This window comes from Camelus ferus, chromosome 12, assembly GCF_009834535.1.
Source record: "Camelus ferus isolate YT-003-E chromosome 12, BCGSAC_Cfer_1.0, whole genome shotgun sequence".
Lineage (NCBI taxonomy): Eukaryota > Metazoa > Chordata > Mammalia > Artiodactyla > Camelidae > Camelus > Camelus ferus.
In genome coordinates, this window is record NC_045707.1 from 46,679,716 (window position 1) to 46,692,758 (window position 13,043).

The window sequence follows — 13,043 nt, forward strand, 5'->3', positions numbered from 1 at the left end:
AAAGGATGATTTCCAGGGGAGTTAAAATTAGTACACATTTTATGTTTTTACTGTACATATACACTTCTTCCACTTCTTATGACCTGAAGTCATAATCTTTCCATTGTGATGTCATAATCATTGCACAGAAACTAATAAAAGGTTTAAATCTTAGTGATTCAGAAGTCAAAAACTGGACTATTGCCCAGTGGATTCTTATTTATGAAAGCAAGGACGAAAGAAATGTAAGATACAAAATTTCATATGCAGATTTTCTCTCCTTAGAAGTTCCATGTTGAAATAAACCTGGTTCTAAGGTGAGTATTTAAAACTTTTTCTTTGATATATTAGAGGAGATTTAACCATCAATGTTAAGTTACAGGCTATTCATTAGGCAAAGTGAAATGTCTAAAGGTCAGGAGGACTGTGTCCCAAACCTTAGTCACAATTAAATGATGAATTTTGACAAGGATTCTCAACTGGGGATTAGGGAGATTAGAGAATGCATGCTATACAGGTTTAAATACTTTGACTATGATTTCTTTTTAAGTATTATACTTCATTTACAAAAGGAACACAGTGTACATGTGGTTCATCAAAGAGGCGCAAGGGTAGCTTCATCTTCGGAATATTTTAGGTGATTCCATCCAATGCCTGACATGTTATGTGTGATTGGGAGGAAACAGCTGCTGCCAAGAAATGTTCCCTTACTATGCACAAATATCTGAAATTCTACTCAAAGTATATGGAGACTACAGTAGTATAGAAAAGACTGTATAAATTTTGGAAACAAAACTCAATTCCTAACCCAGGACCCACCACTTACTAGCAGAAGGACTTTGGGCAACCTTAACCTCATCTATAAATTGGAGATAATGGTAACTGTGGAATCACTATCATGGGTCCACTTTTCAGCCACTCTCACCTCCTGTCCTTTATTGCCATTCACTGTAGAGGCTGGAAGACCTGAAGTCCTTGCTCTCTCATTTCTCATGCAGAGAGGGGCAGCCAGGTGACCCAGTTCCAACCAGTAAGATGTAAATGGAAACCGGCTGGGGGCTTCTGAGAGAACTTTTGCTTCCTTGTAAAGGGACCAGGCCTGAAAGGAGATCTCACTGGTATCACTTCTTTTCTTTTTTCTCTCTGAAACCTTGGGCTTCATTAGCCATCTTGCATATGAAGAAACATGAATAAGGATAAAAAGCCAATATGCCAGGTATAGCAGAATAGAAAAATAAAAAGACTCTGGGAGTCTTTGATGGCATCATTGAGCTGATGAAATGCCAACTTCCAGACTTATTGTAATGTGAGAGAATTAACTGCCTTTGAGGTTTAAGATACCATCTGTGAGCTATTCTGATTCTTGTGGCTGAAAGCATTTCTAACTGCCCATCTCATGAGCACATTATAATGATTAAACGAAATGATAAAACCCTAGCACAGGACTTGGTTCACAGTAGGCAGAGAATGTATATTAGTCCCTTTCTCTATCCAGTGTTTTCCATATGTCTTCAAGTACAAAGACACATTAACAGAGTGACTCATTAAATGGTTCACACTAATTCATTAATGTTTTCAGCTGCTTTTCTCTTCAGGAGGGGATATAAAAGACCTTACAGGCTATGTTGAGACTGTGTTGAAAATGGGGTGCACTGAAGGATTTTTCAGTGAGGATACCATATGGTGAGATTTGCATTTTTTGAGAAATCAATCTAGAGGTTATGTGGGATATATTTGTGGTGGGATAAGCTGGCAGCAGGGGGAAGGAAGGAAAGTCTTGCACTTTGTAATAATCTAAAAGTAAGAAATATGAAAATTATGAAAGGAAAAATCTCATCAGAAAAGGCAAAAATACAGTAAAGGTAGTAGATCAATCACTTATAAAGCTTTAAGGCTTGTTAAAAGACAAAAGGAGTAAAATCATCTATGTTTACAATAAGTAGTTAAGGGAAACACAAAATAAAAAGATATAAAGTATAATGTCAAGAACATTATGGGTGAAGAGTAGAAAAGCAAGGTTGTTAGAATGTATTCAAACTTAAGAGATCATCAACTTAAAATAATTGTGTGTGTGTATGTTGTTATATGTGAACCTCACAGTAAACTCAAACCAAAAATCTGTAAACATACACATACCAAAAAGAGAAAGGAATTCAAACATAACATGAAAGATTAGTCATCAAATCATAAGGGAAGGGAGCAAAAGAGAGAAAGAAAGAACTACAAAACTAACCAGAAAATAATTAACAAAACGGCAATAAGTGCATACCTATCAATAATAACTTTAAATGTAAATGGACTAAATGCTCCAATCAAAAGACAAAGAGTGACTGAACGGATTAAAGAAAACACCACCCTTAAATATGCTGCCTACAAGAGACTTACTTCAGATCTAAAGACAAACAGAGAATGAAAGTAAGGAGATGGAAAAAAGTATTTATGCAAATGCAAATGAAAAGAAAGCTGAGGTAGCAATACTTGTATCAGACAAAATATACTGTAAAACAAAGGCTGTAACAAGAGACAGAGTATTACATAATAATAAAGGATTCAGTTCAACAAGAAGGTGTAACAATTGTAAATATATACCCAACACAGAAGCACCTAAATACATAAAGATTAACAAACATAAAGGGAGAAATTGCCAGTAACACAATAATAGTAGGGAACTTAAAACTCCACTTACATCAATTGACAGATTATCCAGACAAAATATCAATAAGGAAACATTGACCTTAAATGACACATTAGACCGAATGACCTTAATAGATATATATGGAACTTTCCATCCAAAAGCAGCAGAATACACATTCTTTTCAAGTGCATGCAGAACATTCTCCAGGACAAATCACATATTGGGCCAAAAAACAAGTCTCCATGAATTTTACAAGACTGAAAGCATATCAAGCATCTTTTCTGACCACAGAGGCATGAGACTAGAAATCAGCTACAAGAAAAAAAAACTGCAAAAAACACAAACATGTGGAGGCTAAACAAGATGCTACTAAACAATCAATGGGTCACTAGAAAAATCAAAGAGGAGGTTAAAAAAATCTGGAAACAAATGAAAATGGAAACACAATGATCAAAAACCTATAAACAGCAAAAGCAGTTCTAAAAGGGGAGTTTATAAAGATACAAACCTACCTCAGGAAACAAGAAAAATCTCAAAGAAACAACTTAATCTTACACCTAAAGGAACTAGAAAAAGAAGAACAAGCAAAACCCAAAGTTAGTAGAAGGAAAGAAATCATAAATATCAGAGCAGAAATAAATAGAATAGAGACTAAAAAAAAAATCAATGAAACTAAGAGCTGGTTCTTTGGCGAGATCAACAAAATTGATAAACATTTAGTTAGCCTCTTTGAGAGAAAAAGAGAGACAGCCCAAATAAATAAAATTAAAAATGAAAGAGGAGAAGTTACAACCAACATCACAGAAATAAAAAGAATCACAGCAATTATTGTTAAAAATTTATATACCTATAAAATTGACAATTGATAAAATCAAAAATGAGAAAGAAGTTACAACTGATATCATAGAAATACAAAGGATCATAAGAGATTACCACAAACAATTATACACCAACAAATAAAAATTGGAAAACCTAGAAGGAACTGATAAATTCCTAGAAATAAATAATCTCCCAAGACTGAACCAGGAAGAAATAGAAAATATGAACAATTACCAGCAATGAAATTGAATCAATAATTAAAAAACCAAATCCCTAACAAACAAAAGTCCAGGACCAGATGGTTTCACTGGTGAATTCCACTAAATATTTAGAGAAGAATTAACATCTATCTTTCTGAAACTATTCTAATAAATTACAGAGGAAAGAACACTTCCAAACTCATTCTATGAGATGTCACCCTGATACCAAAACCAGACAAGGGCATCACAGAAAAAGAAAATTACAGACCAACATCACTGATGAACATAGATGCAAAAGTCCTCAACAAAACACTAGCAAACCAAATCCAACAATAGATTATAAGAATCATACACCATGATCAAGTGGGATTTATCTCAGGAATGCAAGGAATTTTCATTATCTGCAAATCAATGTGATACACCATGTTAAAAAACTGAAGAATAAAAACCATACGATCATCTCAATAGATGCAGAAAAAGCTTTTGACAAAATTCAATATTTATCTATGGCAAAAATTCTCAACAAAGTAGATACAAAGGAAATATACCTCAACTTAAGGTAATTTACAGATTCAACACAATTCTTAATAATAAAGACCATATATGACAGACTTACAGTCAACATTATACTCAATGGTGAAAAGCTGAAAGCATTTCCTCTAAGATCAGGAAAAAGACAAGGATGCCCACTCTCAGCACTTTTATTCAACATAGTTTTATAAGTCCTAGCCACAGCAATCAGAAAAGAAAAGGAAATAAAAGGAATCCAAACTGGAAAGGAAGAAGTAAAAATGTCACAGTTTACAGATACCATGATGCTATAGAGAGAGAATCCTAAGGATTCCACCAGAAAACTATTACAACTAATAAATGAATTCAATAAAGTTGCAGGATACAAAGTTAATATACAGAAATATGCTGCATTTCTATATAATTAACAACAAACTAGCAGAAAAAGAAATAAGAAAACAATCCCACTTACAACTCTGTCCAAAAGAATAAAATATCTAAGAATAAATTAAACCAAGGAGGTAAAGACCTGTAGTTAGTAAACTATAAGACATTCATAAAAAGAAATTGAAGACAACACAAACAAATGGAAAGACATATCATGCTCATAGATCAGAAGACTTAATATTCTTAATATTGTTCAAATGACCATACAACCTAAGGTAATTTACAGATTCAACACAATTCCTATCAAAATACCAATGGCATTTTTCACAAAACTAGAACAAATAATTATACATTTTTAATGGAAACACAAAAGACCGTAAATAGCCAAAACAATCTTGAGGAAGAAGAACAAAGCTAGGGGTATAATATTCCCTGATAGCAAACTAAACTACAAAACTACAGTAATCAAAATAATATGGTGTTGGCACAAAAATGGACACATAGATCAATGGAACAAAATAGCCCAAAAATGAACCCCTTCTAACACAGTCAATTAATCTAGGATAAAGGATGCAAGAATCAACAGAAGAGCAGCCTTCTAAATGGGAGCAGATATTTCCAAATGATATATCCAATAAGGGGTTAATATCAAAATATACAAAGAATTCATATAACTCAACATTAAAAAAAAAAAACACCTAATTAAAAACTGGGCAAAGCACCTAAATAGACATTTTTCCAAAGAAGGCATACATATGGCAAATAGACTCATGAAAAGATACTCAACATCAGAGAAATGCAAATCAAAACCACAATGAGATATTAACTCACATTTCATAAAATGGCTATTATCAAAAAGAGAACACATAGTAAGTATTGGCAAGGAGGAGGAGAAAAGGGAGCCCTCATGCGCTGTTGCTAGAAATGTAAACTGATGTAGATGCTATGGAAAATAATATGGAGGTTTTTCAAAAAATTAAAAATAACCTAAAACAACCTAAGGAAATTTACATATGATTCAGCAATTCCACTTCTGGGCATTTTTTTGAAGATAACAAAACACTAATTTGAAAAGATATATGCACCCCTGTGTTCACTGCAGCATTAACAATAGGCAGGATATGGAAGTAGTAAGTGTCTATCCATAGACAAAGAAGCGGTGTTTATGGATGTGTGTGTGTGTGTGTGTGTGTGATCCACACACAACAGAACATTACTCATCCATAAAACAGAATGAAATCTTGCCATTTGTGACAACATGGATGGAATCAGAGAGTATTATACTAAATGAAATAAGTCAGCCAGAAAGTCAAATACTGTATGATTTCACTTACATGTGGAATCTAAAAAAACAGGACAAATGTGTAAACATAATTAAACAGAAAAAGAGTCATAGATACAGAGAACAAACAGGTAGTTGCCAGAGGGGAGGGGTGTGGGGGAAAGAGAAATAGATGAGGGAGATTAACAGGTATAATCTCCCAGTTATTAAAAAAAAAAAAAAGTCATGGAGATGTAACGTACAGCATAGGGATTATAGTCAATAATACAATAACTTTGTATGTTGACAGACGGTAATTAGATTTATTGTGGTGATCATTTTGTAACATATAAAAATACTGAATCACTATGTTGCACACCTGACACTAATATAATGTCAACTGTATTTCAATTAAAAAAGAAAAGAAAACAATGAAAATTAGTCTACTTTTAACATAAGCATTAGAGACTACTAAAGAAAAATTTATACTTGCAATAGTCTGTTATTTAAGAAGATAAAACATTTGCCAACTGTAGTTCTTGTCTTAAGAAATTAGAAAACAAGAAAATAAAGCAAAACTGAATTAATATAAAGTTGAAATCAGAAAACAAAATAATAGTAAAAGGAGAACTAAATTGAAAAGTTATTCTTGATTAATAAAATAGAGATATAACTCATGTGTGATTATGAAAAAGTATAAAAATTTCACAACTTGATATAATTGCAGATACAAATAAACCAAATATAATTATAACAGAATGTACTTGCAACTCTTTGGTAATATATTTGAAAACCTACAGTAAAAAAAGAATTTTCCTATAAATTTTAAGTTCTCAAAAGTGACCCAAGAAGGAGTGGAAAACTTTAATAGTTTAATTATCACAGAAATGTTTGGATAAATGGTTAATAAGTAATTATTTAAAAAGTCACCTGGACCAGACAGTTTCATACCTGAGTTCTGGGTAGCTTTAAAGAATCAATAATCCCAATAAATTATTAAACTCATAAAGATGAAGATTAAAAACTTTCCAATTCCCCTTATGAAGCCTGCATAATTTAATACCCAAACCTGAAAATGAACCAGAAAAGATTTCTAATTAATCACACTGACAAATATAGATGCTAACATTCTACATTTTATTAAATATAATTCATTGGATTTTAACACACTCAATTCTAGAAATTTAAGGCTGAATATAGGAAAATTTATAAATACTACATCAACAAATTAAAGGAAGAAAACCATTCCGTCAAATCAATGGATGCTATAAAGGCTTTGGATACATTCAGCAACTATTTCTTAAAATACACATATACATATAGTAAAATAGGAATAGAAGGAAACTATTCCTATTATAATAAAGTTTGGGCATAAAAAAAATCAGCAGCAGATACAGTTCTAAATGGTGAAATGTTATGGGAGATTGTACTCTTGTTCTTTATCTTGTTCTTTGCTGTTGCCTTCCCTACAAGAGGATTAGTCTTCCCTACCTTATTAGTATCATGACATCATGGGGGAAAGTTTTGGCCATTTGATGTGCTTTGGCCAATGAATGTGAAAGGAAGAGACATATGTCACTTTGGATCTGATGCCGTAAGGACCACTGTATAAACTGACCATTGATATTCTTCCTGTTACAACAGTGGGAAATGTCAGTGAGAAGATGGGTCCTTAGGCTGGATCCCAGAATGAATAGATACAAAAACAGAGCCACAGCTGACCCACAGCCAATCTATTAATCAAGTAAAAAACAAAACTTTGCTGTTGTAAGTCACTGAGATTTGGAGGTTGTTATCACAATATCATATAGCAAAAGCTAAATAATATAAAAGTTACACCAGGAGTAGAGTGATACCAAAAACAAAAAAACAATCCACCAAGAAAACTTAAAATATAGGACCCCAGCTCTCAGGGCCAGGTAGTTATGGCAAGGAAATTGTCATCAGAGGTTGGAAAGATGGTGGTCCATATTCCATAGTGGTGAAACATGCTCAGAATGTTGCCAGTGGTGTCTCAGAAGGCAGAAAATGTACAAAATGAGCTTACGGATTTATGTGAAGAAGCAAAACACTGCTGGTATACATTGGTGGCTGTCATCCATGTCTGACAAATTATTTCTAGAATGAAGTGAACTCAGGAAAGAACTGGCAGATTTGCAACCATGTTTGGAAAATAGAATTGTTTATGATCTCCAACCAGTATAAAATCAAGTTGAGAAACACTTTGAGCAACAAAGGCCAATTAAGATAGTTCTGTGAAAAGAATCAAATCAAGACTATGGCCATCAAATCTTCTGTGAAGGCTTCTGAATCAATTAAGGTGGTGTACATAGTTGGAAAAAAAAATGGCTCAGGGAAAAATGACTATTTCATTACACTCCTGTAGAAGTTTGTAAGCTCAAATTACTCTGAATAAGCAAGACAAAATTGGGCAACATTTTTGGGAAAGATGTACTGCCAAACTTTTGGGCCTCCAAGCTTCTGTGGACAGAAAGCAAGATGAAAAAAGGTGCTGAGCCCCAAGGGAGAATATATTCGCCAGTTCCCTTTAAAAGTGATCAAGAGGGATAACAGAAATAGGAAGACCTCTGAGAGGACAGAGCCTCTCAAATGAAAAGCAATGGGCTGGAAAGCTACTTATAGGGAACAAAGGTGAGGTTTAATCAAGAACTTCCCCTCTACCCAGGATTTAAGCTCCCTGTAGCATTTCTTGTATGGAATTTTGAAATTGCTTTGGATCTGTGACCACTATATATCTTCTCCCTTCTCAATGGGATTATGAATAGAGGTTGTCCCATCTCTGTTTTCTACCATGGTATAGTAGAAGCATACAGGGCGTACACACAGTAACAGAGAGAGGGTAGATTCCTTTTCGTAGTTTTTAGGCTTCAAGATCAAGAGGAGTCATATCTAAATATGATGTAGGGACTATTATCAAATCTTTTTTCCCCTCCTTTTTCAGTTTTATTAGGTAGAACTATTACAGTTTGACTGTATAACCAAATCTTGAATAGACTTGTTACTCATAATTAGATGAGACTTTGGGGAATGAATGGGTATGTTTATTTTGTGAATGAAAGGGAGGAAAGAAAATATTTTTGACCCTGGGGGTAGATATGGTAGATTGTATTACTGTTTCCAGTTATTTGCTGCTCTCCCTGTTTGAGTTAATTCTTTTACATGACATTGACATTAAGCTTGGCCTTGTGACTTGCTATGGCCCATGAATGTGAGTAGAAATGAAGTATGTCATTTCTTGAGAAGAAGCAGTAAGAACCATCTCCTTGTATGGCCATGCTCTTTTCTTTCTATTACAGAATGGAAGATCCCAGATAGATGCTCTCTCTTTAGTTTAGATCCAGAAAAAAAGACTCGTGGAACAGAACCACAACCTGTTAACAAACAGTATGTTATGTGAGTTAAAGATAAACTTGTGTTACTATAAGATCTCAATATTTCAGAGTTATTTTGTTGTTGCAGCATAATTAATAATATGGCATGAATACATTTGTATTTATGTGATTAAAACTATTTCCATTAAAATCAAGAGCAAGACAGGAATGCCCACTATCACCATTACTGTTCAAAATTATCTGGAGAATCTATTAATTAAATAAACATAAAATACACTGTATAAATATGGAAAAAAGAGCTGAAATTTTCTGCTGATATCACTTCATACCTGCTATCACCATGAAGCTCTAATGAAAAAACAAGTAGAAGTAATAAAATAATTCATAAACTAGGTGGATAAAAATAAAGATATAAAATCATTAGCTTTTTCTATATAAGCAACACCCATATAAACATGGAAATGAGGAAAATATTCCATTCATAATAGTGACAAAAATCATAAAATAGGAATAAATTATATGAGAAAGGAAGAGGATTTCTATAAAATCCTACTGGAGGGAAAAATTTGATCTGAATGACTAGAAATCTATCTATACTATGTTCTTGAAAAGGAATACTTATTATTATAAAAAAATCTATTCTCCTGAATAGATATAAATTTGGTGTCACTCCAATAGAATCCCAATGATATTTTTTATTGGGTAAAATGCTCAGTTTAGATAAATAAAGAATGGTGGTATTGGTGGGTGGAAATCAAGACGGTGGAATAGAAGGACATCACCTCCTCCCATAAGTACACCAAAAATGTATCTTCATGTGGAACAGGTATTCTCACAGAATACCTACTGAACTCTGGCGATGATCTCATACAATCAAAACTACAAGAAAGATCACTGTGGGTAAGATGAGGGGGAACAAAGGAACTAGGACAGAATCTGTGCCCCCAGAAGGGGGCTTGTGAAAGAGAAAAGATCCCTTATCCTGGGAACCTCCTTCACTGGCTGAGAGATCAGCTGGGACACACAGGGAACTTTAGAGGCTCAGAGAAGAGAGCAGCAGCCAGCTTGCAACGGGCAGAACACAGAGAGACCAGCACAGGTGGTCTGTGCTAACTCCCTGCACTCTCTAGCCTGAGATGTGCATCTGCTGGCTCATGCTGGGGTTAGGTGCTGAAACTCGGACAGACCTGGGGAGAGGACTCCGGTTGGCTGCGTGGAGACAGCCTGAAGAGGCTAGAGTGTGGGGCAGGCTCAAACTGGGAGTGTGTGCAATGGAGCCAGGGTTCACCATAAAAAGCCCCATTGTTAACACATGCATGTGAACAGAAGGGCAGGACTCTGCCACGGCAGCCTCATTCTTGGTGTGCTCATAGTGGGCGTGGCTGTGCCTCTGGACACTCTAGCAGGCTGCTCCTAAGTGGAGGCAGGGCTGAAATCTGAGCCATGGCATAGGCAGTTTTGGCAGCTTTAAGTGGTTGGTGCATTTGTAAGCTCAGGGCCTGTGGGACATCCTAGCAGATCACTGGTGCATGGCTGGGCAGGTCCAGCATGGGGAGCTCTGGGTGGAGGCAGGGCTGGGGTCTGGGCTGACTCTTCATCTCCCATAGTGGTCCAGATGGGCAACTACATGCAACTACAGCAGGTCCTGGTGTCTGACGTCAATAGATCTGAGCTGGTGACTTTGTGAGCATAGTACCTGAAGAACATCCAGGCTGATTGCCTGCATCCCCAAAGCTGAGGCAGGGCCAAGGGCAATGCTAACAGTATACTTTGTGAGGCCACACAATGCATGAAAGGTGACACCACAGAGTGTATTTCCTGGTGGACAGCTCCCATGGAGGAATACTCAGTAGCTCCTCTCCCAGCAAAAGTGCTCCAGTCCTGCCTACCCCACACCACAGCTCAGAAATGGGGGGCTTCTACTCCAACAACTGAGCAGCAGACCCAGCCCCTGACAGGGCTGTGATAACCACAGAGCAAAGAGGAGGCCCCATTCAACATCCACTGCAGGCTCTGGTCACCACAACAATAATCGTACCCCCTAACAAGGGGATAATGGACAGCACAGAGGAAAGACATGGGAACCATCCATACTAATAACAGCCCTTGCCAAAAAAAATTAGACTCACACAGGCTACACAGGGATGCTGCCACATAAAAACAGCCCTTTAAGATCACAGTAGATAACTATTACTTCTAAATCCATAGAGTCAGAGAAATATGAGTAAAATTAAAGAGCAGAGGAACCATTCCCAATTAAAATAACAAGAGAAATCCCCTGAAAGAACAATGAAACAGGTCTCTCCAATCTACCAGATTCTGAGTTCAAAAAGGAGTTAATCAAAACTGAAGGAATTAAGGCTATTAGTAGAAATGCAGATCACTGAACCAAGGAACTAGAAACTATAAAGAGAACTCAATTAAAATCAGAGATTCATTTGCCAAGACAAAAGCTGAGCTAAAGGCAATAAATAGTAAACTAAATAATGCAGAAGAACAAATAAGTAATCTGGAAGATAGAATAATGGAAATCACCCAATGATACAAGAAGGGAATATTACCCTCATTAACACACATGCACCCAATATAGGAGCACTTAAATACATAAAACAAATACTGACAGTCATATAGGGAGAAGTTAATGGGAATACAATAATTGTAGGAGATTTTAACACCCCACTAACATTAATGGACAAATCTCCAGGACAGAAAATGAATAAGGCAACAGAGATCCTAAATGACACAATAGATCTGTTAGACTTAGTTGATATTTTCAGGAGATTATATCCTTGAAAAAAACCAGAATATACATTCTTTTCATGAGCACACGGAACATTCTCTAGGATAGACCACATACTAAGAAATATGGACTCAACAAAATTAAGAGGATAGAAATTATCTTAAGCATCTTTTCTAACTATAACGGCATGAAACTAGAAACCACAGGAAGAGAAATGAGAAAAAAAGCATTGCATGAAGGCTAAACCACATGCTATTTAAAACTCAGTGGGTCAAAGATGAAATCAAAGAGGAAATTAAAAGATACCTTGAGACAAATGACAATGAAAACATAACTATACAAAATCTATGGGATACAGCAAAAAGCAGTCTTAAGAGGAAAGTTCATAGAGATACAGGCCTTCCTCAAAAAAACAAGTAAAATCTGAAGTAAACAACCTAACCTACCACCTTTAAAATAATTAGAAAAAGAAGAACAAACAAAACTTAAGGTCAGCAGAAGAAAGGAAATAAGAAAGATCAGAGAGGAAATAAATAAAATAGAGATTAAAAGAACAACAGAAAAAAATCAATCAAACCAAGAGCTGGTTTTTTTGAAAGGGTAAACAAAATCAACAAACCTCTGGTCAGGCTCACCAAGAAGAGAGGACTCAAATAAATAAAATAAGAAAAGAAAGATTCAGGAGAAATTGCAACTGATACTACAGAAATACAAAAAACTGTAACAGAATACTATGATTAATCATATGTCAACAAACTGGACAACCTAGAAGAAATGGACAAGTTTCTACAAACATACAGTCCACCAAAACTGAATCAAGAAGAAATAGATAACTTGAACAGACCAATCACTAGAAGTGAAACAAATCTGTAATTAAAAACTCACTACAGACAAAAGTCCAGGACCAAATGGCTTCACTGGGAAATTTTACCAAACATACAAAGAACTTATACCAATCCCTTCTCAAACTTTTCCAAAAGACTAAAGAGGAGGCAACACTCCCAAACTCATTCTGTGAAGCCACCATCACCCTGATACCAAAACCAAAGATACCACCAAAAAAGAAAATTACAGGCCAATATCTTTGATGAACTTAGATGCAAAAATTCTCAACAAAATATTAGCAAACCAAATCCAACAACACATAAAAAAGATCATA

At 35.2% G+C, this 13,043-nt stretch overlaps 1 long non-coding RNA gene across 1 annotated transcript; it reads left to right on the plus strand.

Moving 5' to 3' along the window:
- The first annotated feature begins 2,097 nt into the window (after nucleotides 1-2,097).
- On the plus strand, nucleotides 2,098-12,379 carry LOC116667724. The gene is made up of 3 exons (XR_004324742.1): nucleotides 2,098-2,998; nucleotides 10,663-10,669; nucleotides 12,162-12,379. It is a non-coding gene; the product is annotated as an uncharacterized LOC116667724 (long non-coding RNA).
- Nucleotides 12,380-13,043: the final 664 nt, after the last annotated feature.